General features: G+C 35.7%; 1 long non-coding RNA gene across 1 annotated transcript in view; it reads right to left on the reverse strand.

Annotated features, from left to right (window-relative positions):
* The window catches only part of LOC115062928, a 37601-nt gene that overhangs the window by 19127 nt on the left and 11629 nt on the right, over positions 1 to 6845 (reverse strand). The window contains exon 2 of the long non-coding RNA XR_003842832.1: positions 5817 to 5910. This is a non-coding gene — a long non-coding RNA (uncharacterized LOC115062928). The remainder of the gene's footprint in view (positions 1 to 5816; positions 5911 to 6845) is intronic.

Below are 6845 nucleotides of genomic sequence, written 5' to 3' on the forward strand. Positions count from 1 at the left end.
AAGTGGATATTAGCCCAGAAACCTAGGATATCCAAGATACAATGTCCAAAATCACAAGAAAATCAAGAATAAGGAAGACAAACACATGGATACTTCATTCCTCCCTAAAATAGGGAATAACATACCCATGAAAGAACTGGCAGAGACAAAGTTTGGAGCTAAGATGGAAGGATGGACCATCCAGAGACTGCCCCACCCAGGTGTCCATCCCATAATCAGCTACCAAATGCAGACACTATTGCATATGCCAGCAAGATCTTCCTGAAAGGACACTGATATAGCTATCTCTGTGAGGCTATGCCAATGCCTGGCAAATATAGAAGTGGTTGCCCACAGTCATCTATAGCATAGAATACAGAGACCCCAATGGAGGAGCTAGAGAAATTACCCAAGGAACTGAAGGGGTCTGCAACCCTATAGGTGAAACAAAAATATGAACTCTTCAGTACCCCCAGAGCTCATGTCTCTAGCTGCATATATAGCAGAAGATGGACTAGTCAGTCATCATTGGAAAGAGATGCCCCTTGGTCTTGCAAACTTTATATGCCCCATACAGGGGAATGCCAGGGCCAAGAAGTGGGAGAGGGTGGAGGTGGGCAGGGGAGCAGGGTGGGGGGGAGGGTATAGGGGACATTCGGGATAGCATTTGAAATGTAAATGAAGAAAATATCTAATAAAATCAGTTTAAATTAAATAAATGAAAAAATAGTCCTCAATATTAATTATTGTACTAGAAACTTGCAATTGACATTGGAGTTGCTTGCCTTTGACAAATAAATGACTGCAAGTACTTTTATTTTTCTAATATTTAAAGATTAATTTAAAAATGTTTACTATCATTATATGTCTACTATGCAAAACTTATAGAGTATATTGTCTGATGTGATTTAGATATTATAAACTATGTATAAAAGATATATTTTCTAAAGAGCATAGAAAAATTTAAAGCAAAAAATGTGAGATCAAATTATTACCAAAATTTATTTAATATAGAAAGCCAGTCTACTATTATTTGATAGAAAGTTCTGGCATTTTTCCCTGAGAGAGTACCTCTCAGTAGTTATCTCTATTGCTTTTCTTTTATTACTTTGATTGTGATAGTCTTTGCTTCTTTCTGACATGTAAGTCCTTTCATTTATAAATCTTTGTAGTGTGTTTCATTACTGTTCATGTTAAAAATTCTTTACCTCCATAAGGGTATCTAGAAAATTTTGGAGGTCTGGCCTAGCTGGCAGAAGATGCTCACTGGGTATGGGCCACCAAAGGTTATATCCATTCTCTGAATCCTAGTGTGCTTTCTGCTTCCCGTTTGCAAGGATGGGAACAGCCGTTCTCTCAAACACATTCTACTTCACATTAAAAGCTGAAATTCTAACATTGCCCCAAGAGTTACAGTGTGCGGTAGCTCTATGTAATTTTCTCAATGTATTTCTTTCCTGAGCACGTATGGGCAAGCAACTGTGGACTAAAAGCTTGTAAACTGTATGTAGAATAAAATATAGTTATTACTCTCTTGTGGTCTTTATCTCACCATGGCATGAAATTAAGTAGTGATTCATGTTACTATATGTTCAACTGTTATCTAAGCCACTGAAAAGAACTTCAGTAGTCAATTCCAATAATTATATAGCAAAATGTTAAGTGACATGTCACAAAACAAAAAATTGGGTCCACAAATAAAGCAGATAATAGAAACTATCCCCAGGGAAGTCTATAAGACAGGAAAACAAAATAAGGCTTAATGAATTGTTATAAATTTATCTGTGCAATTATGAAAGTGTTATCAAGTTTACAGAAAAGTATGACAAAGAAGTCTTGATATATATGAACTGTCATTAAAGAGATGTGAATTATAAAAGACAACAAGACAAAAAGTTGAAGTTGAAATGCATATTCATTGGAGTGGGGCTCAATAGCAGAGCTGAGCAGACATAAAAAGAATTAAGAGTTTAAAGATAGGTCAATTGAGATTATATGTTATAAGAAAGATAAGCATAATACTACATGAGATTATTCAGTCAGAGAAACAAAAATACTAAAAAAAAAAAAAAAAAAAAAAAGACAAAGTAAAAGTAACTTAGAGATTCTTGAATCACTAGAAAGAGTGTGTATGTTTTGGAGTCTCCAGAAGAGACATAGAGATAAGAAGGGCAGAGTTCGCGAATGAGCAATAATAAAACAGCAACCAAACAACCTTGTTAAAGAAACAATAATTTAGATAACATGAAGCTCTAAGATGTCCATATCTCTATAGAATTTGTCAAAAGACCATCCTGGAAGTAGCTAGAGAAACACAATGCACCTTCTACAAAGGGTCTCCAGTGAGACCAGTATCTAAGTTCTCCACAGGAAGCACAAAGCGCAGAAGACAATGCATGGCAGTGCCTCAAATGCAGAGCAGTGTTGGTGGTTTGCTTACAGGAGACAGAGTGTAGACCATCACCATATACGTTAGCAGCAACTTCACAGCGGTATAATTAGAAATCACTGCTGTGTAAATCATACTAAATATTTTCTAACTATCCACCTTTTCTTACATCCTCAGCCTTTCTTTTAGCATGCTTCTTTTGTATCTTCAAATAGTTGACCTGTTCCCTTGCATCCTGATGAGGCCATTTCTACTCTTTTCTTCACCCACTGACTAACCCTTGTGCTACTGTAACTTTTCACCAAATCTGTAAACCTTGTCTAAGAACTTATCTCCAAAGAGTTGATTTTCAAATCTTTATGGTTTATAAATATTGCAGTTCTTACATTTACCTAGGATAGAGTCCAGTGAATTTTAGTAAGAAAGGCTAATTTCTACAGCAATTTAAGTTCCAAACAATATAGGGAGTTCCCCTTTAAACCCTTTTAGTTGAGTCTTGCATGTTAGTCTTCATATGGATAACTGCATTTTCTACTAAAGCTCATGGAGAACAAACTTCCTGGCTTTCTCCAGATCTGTAGAACACAGGTTATTCATATTGTGGCAACTCCTAAGGAGCTAGTGTTTGTACAGTAGAGCCTCCCTAAGGATACAGTATGTCTCTATGATTTTTAGACCATAGAACCTCAATAATGACTCCCTCTGTGTTTCTAGAACCTTGAGCCACTTCTGACATCTCAATGCATAATTGAATAGCTAGCTTCATTCTACAGTTCTGGTCCTTGTTTGTGTTCTGAGACAGTTTCTGGCTGTGTATCCCAGACTGACCACAAACTTAGGATCCTGTTCTGGCAGCCTCTAGGGTGCTGGCATGACATCTGTGAGTCACATGCCTAGCTGGTATTTGTTTATTTTGGACATCCATTGTTTTGGGGATTTGCTTGGACACTTTTTCTGTTTTTCTGCATTTGCCTTTAGTTCTTTAAAGGTTTGTGGTGTTAAAGATGGAACTTAGGGTTTCATGAATTCTAAGTGAACCCTGCTCATAGAACTATTTATTCTACACTAAGATCACTTAATATCCACACACAAACACGTTAAAAAAATGGAAGATACAGTTAAAGAATGCTGACTGATATTTAAACTTTGACTTTACAAACTTCGATGTGGAGGGCCTGCCCTTGTTTCTGTTTGTAACCACTCCACCCAAGATTAGTCTTCTTTCTTCCTCTATGTCATGTCTTACATGCAAAATTGACTTCTACCTCTAAAAAAGAAAATGTTTAGAGAGGCAAGGACCAATATGAAAGCAATGCTAAAACCAACAGCTTCTAATTCATTGAACTATTCTTTGCACTTACTTTTACTTACCACTTATTTTTTTAAGATAAGCAAAAAAATTAAATCTAAATCACCAAGGATTTATTAAAAATGCAAATAATAGAAACCTAGGCAATGCACAGAGCTTGGGATTCAACATTCTGAAGAACTGCTGTAGATCTAGACATCTGGAGATAATTTACTTAGTGTCTTTGGATTATAATCTGTGAGTGCACTGTTGACATGAGTTTGTTTATACTGTAGCTTAGAGTTTGTTAGCAAAAGATAATAAAGAGGAAATCTCCCTAACCAAGTGCTCTGCTTGCTTAGAATCAAAACATATAAAGATTTCCCTTCAGTTGTTCCAAAGTAACTTTCACACAGGTGTGTTATTTAAAAACATAAATAAGCAAACAGAAAAACTATTTGAATTGAAATCCTGTTTTAAAGCAATGCCATTAGAAATGTGCACCCACTGCAAAGATCCTGAGATTTTTTTTGGAAAATTCCTTTCATATTGGGTTTGTTCCGAGAGAAATTAATTACAACAGTACCTAGGCATTATTTATAAAATGCTCAATCAAAACCCAGTAGTTCCTGCTGGGGAGATGAACTTGGTCCCTGGCACATTTGTAAGTTCACCGGATATAAAGTGTAAACTCTGAGCAAGATGCTCAGTTCAGACAGACTTTTGCCATTCATTTCCTTCCACTGAGAAAGTAGATGCAGGTGATGGAGCTGTGCGTCACCAGCTGTTGTACAAACCACATACATGGAATTCAAGTAGACAAGATGCCAGAGCTTCAGAACTCCAACTTCAGAATGACAACTCGGTAAAATCCACAAACAAAACCATGTATCCAAGATTACAATTGCATTGTAGCTATGTACAATGTTCATAATAATATTATTGCTACTTTTTAAATGTAAATTTTCCTTATTAACCAAGCTGGAGAACACCAAAAACTCCCTATCATTCAATTAGTCAATGGTTCATACTGAGTCACACTTCTCATCCTGGTGGAGTCTTGTTAAGTTTTTAAATAAGACAAAGAAAGTATTCATTTTCACTTTATCAGGAAGAGAAAATTCTTATTGTCAGAAGTTTGGGAAAATTATATGCAAAAACCCAACACTTACTAAATGTCGAAACTTGAAGAAATTTCTGAGGATTTTTATCTCCTTTATATTGCTTGGCTATGTAGTCATCTTAAAGCTGGTCATAAGCATGAGTTTCAGGAAAGGACATAAGCCTGCATCTGGATTACAGATCATTTTGCTATATTCAGGGTTTAGTTCATTAGCACAGACACACAGATGCAGCTAGTAAATGGCGTTCTATAAGAATGTTGGTTTGGCCAAATTCAGGCACCTTTGTTTGATTTGATAGCTAAACTAACTAAAATCATGCATGTAGCCTGACTATATAAAAGTTGCAAACAGTTGTTTGCAGTTTTTAATTCAAATTTTATAAAGGCTTCCAAAGAATTTAATGCAAATGACTGAATACAACAGTAACCCCAGCACTCGGGAGTCAGAGGCAGGTGGATTTCTGAGTTCGAGGCCAGTCTGGTCTACAGAGTGAGTTCCAGGACAGCCAGGGTTATACAGAGAAACCCTGTCTCGAACAAACAAACAAACAAAGCAAAACAAACAAACAAACAAACAAACAAAAACAACAGTAATATGTGAGCTCATATCTCTTTAAGCATGTATGGGCAGACCAGGGGGAAAACAGGTTTATATGTGTGGGCCTGTTTTTTCTATGCATGTCCCAGGTTGCTTGTAATTACTTCAGATTTAGAAATTTCTCTTGTTTGTACTCCATGCTCCTTGTTCAAGACTATTTTATTAATAATTTAATTTATAAGTATAATTCCTCATATAGCAATCACCCAATTTTCTGATAGTTTAAAATATCCAAATACTACCAAGTCGTCATTAACGTTATCCTGCAGAATTCATAGGATATTTTAGCTGGACATTCCTCTGTTGTTATCAAGAAAAAACTATTCATATTTCAAAAGTTAGCTTATCAACCTCTCTATGACAATTAGGATAACACTGAGCCAATGCTATTGTGGAGTTGTTTAAAAGTCATTTGATAAGGAACATGGAATCTACTTACGTTTGTCTTGCTCTGCTTCAATTCCTTCACTTTCTGTGTCACTTGGTAAAAACCATGGCTGATGCACAACCTGCAATTGCTTCAAAGACTCATCCTGCCAGAGAAAAGATGATTTTTTTACATTAAAATCTAGGTTGATATCACAGTCACCAATGAGGTTGAGCAGTTAAGTTTCCATCAAGTCCATGTTCAAAAGCCCTAAAGACCTTCCCCACAGCAGGATAATAACTGAAGCTTAAATTCCTTTTCATGTCATATTTATGAATCTCTTAACCCTAAAGTCATTTCATATTTTCTTTAGTAATATTGGGGCAGAAAGAATTAAATCTAGACTTTTATCCTTCTGAGGAATGTTTTATATAAATGTTCTTGGAAATAACATTACAAAAAGCACAAGATAAAATCGGATGGACGTAGCCTTTATCAGGTAAAGGCTTTAACTTCTTTATAGGAGCAGAGATTAGTATGATTGACACCCGCTTCCTGCCTTTACTCCCACAGTATTTTTTTTTCTGCCTTCGCTCCTTTCCTGCTGCCTTATTTCTTTGGTCTCAATCTACTGAGTTGAAGGGATTCCACCATGTAACTTTCCTGAATATGCCAGTACTACAGATACAAACAACCACACTCATTTTCAGTTCTGTTTCAGTTAAAATATTTCATATATACATCTTTATTCTGTTCTTTCCTTTCTGTTGAGGAACGTACATATACCACCATTTCTTCTTTTGTCTTAAGTAAAGGACATCTGTGAAATTTCAAGGAACAACTTTCTTATGTTTTCTGTCTCCTCTTAAGTCATTTTTGGGAGAAATTTTAAAGAAGTTGTATTATGGAATTGTTTCTGTGCTTATAATTTTTGTTTGTTGTTGGGGCTGTCTCATTGTCCACGGGTAAAATCTCATCCCTACTGTTTTCTTTCTTTCTTTCTTTCTTTCTTTCTTTCTTTCTTTCTTTCTTTCTTTCTTTCTTTCTTTCTTTCTTTTTCTTCTTCTTCTTCTTCTTCTTCTTCTTCTTCTTCTTCTTCTT

The sequence above is a fragment of the Mus pahari genome, chromosome 22, assembly GCF_900095145.1.
Source record: "Mus pahari chromosome 22, PAHARI_EIJ_v1.1, whole genome shotgun sequence".
NCBI classification, from domain to species: Eukaryota; Metazoa; Chordata; class Mammalia; order Rodentia; family Muridae; genus Mus; species Mus pahari.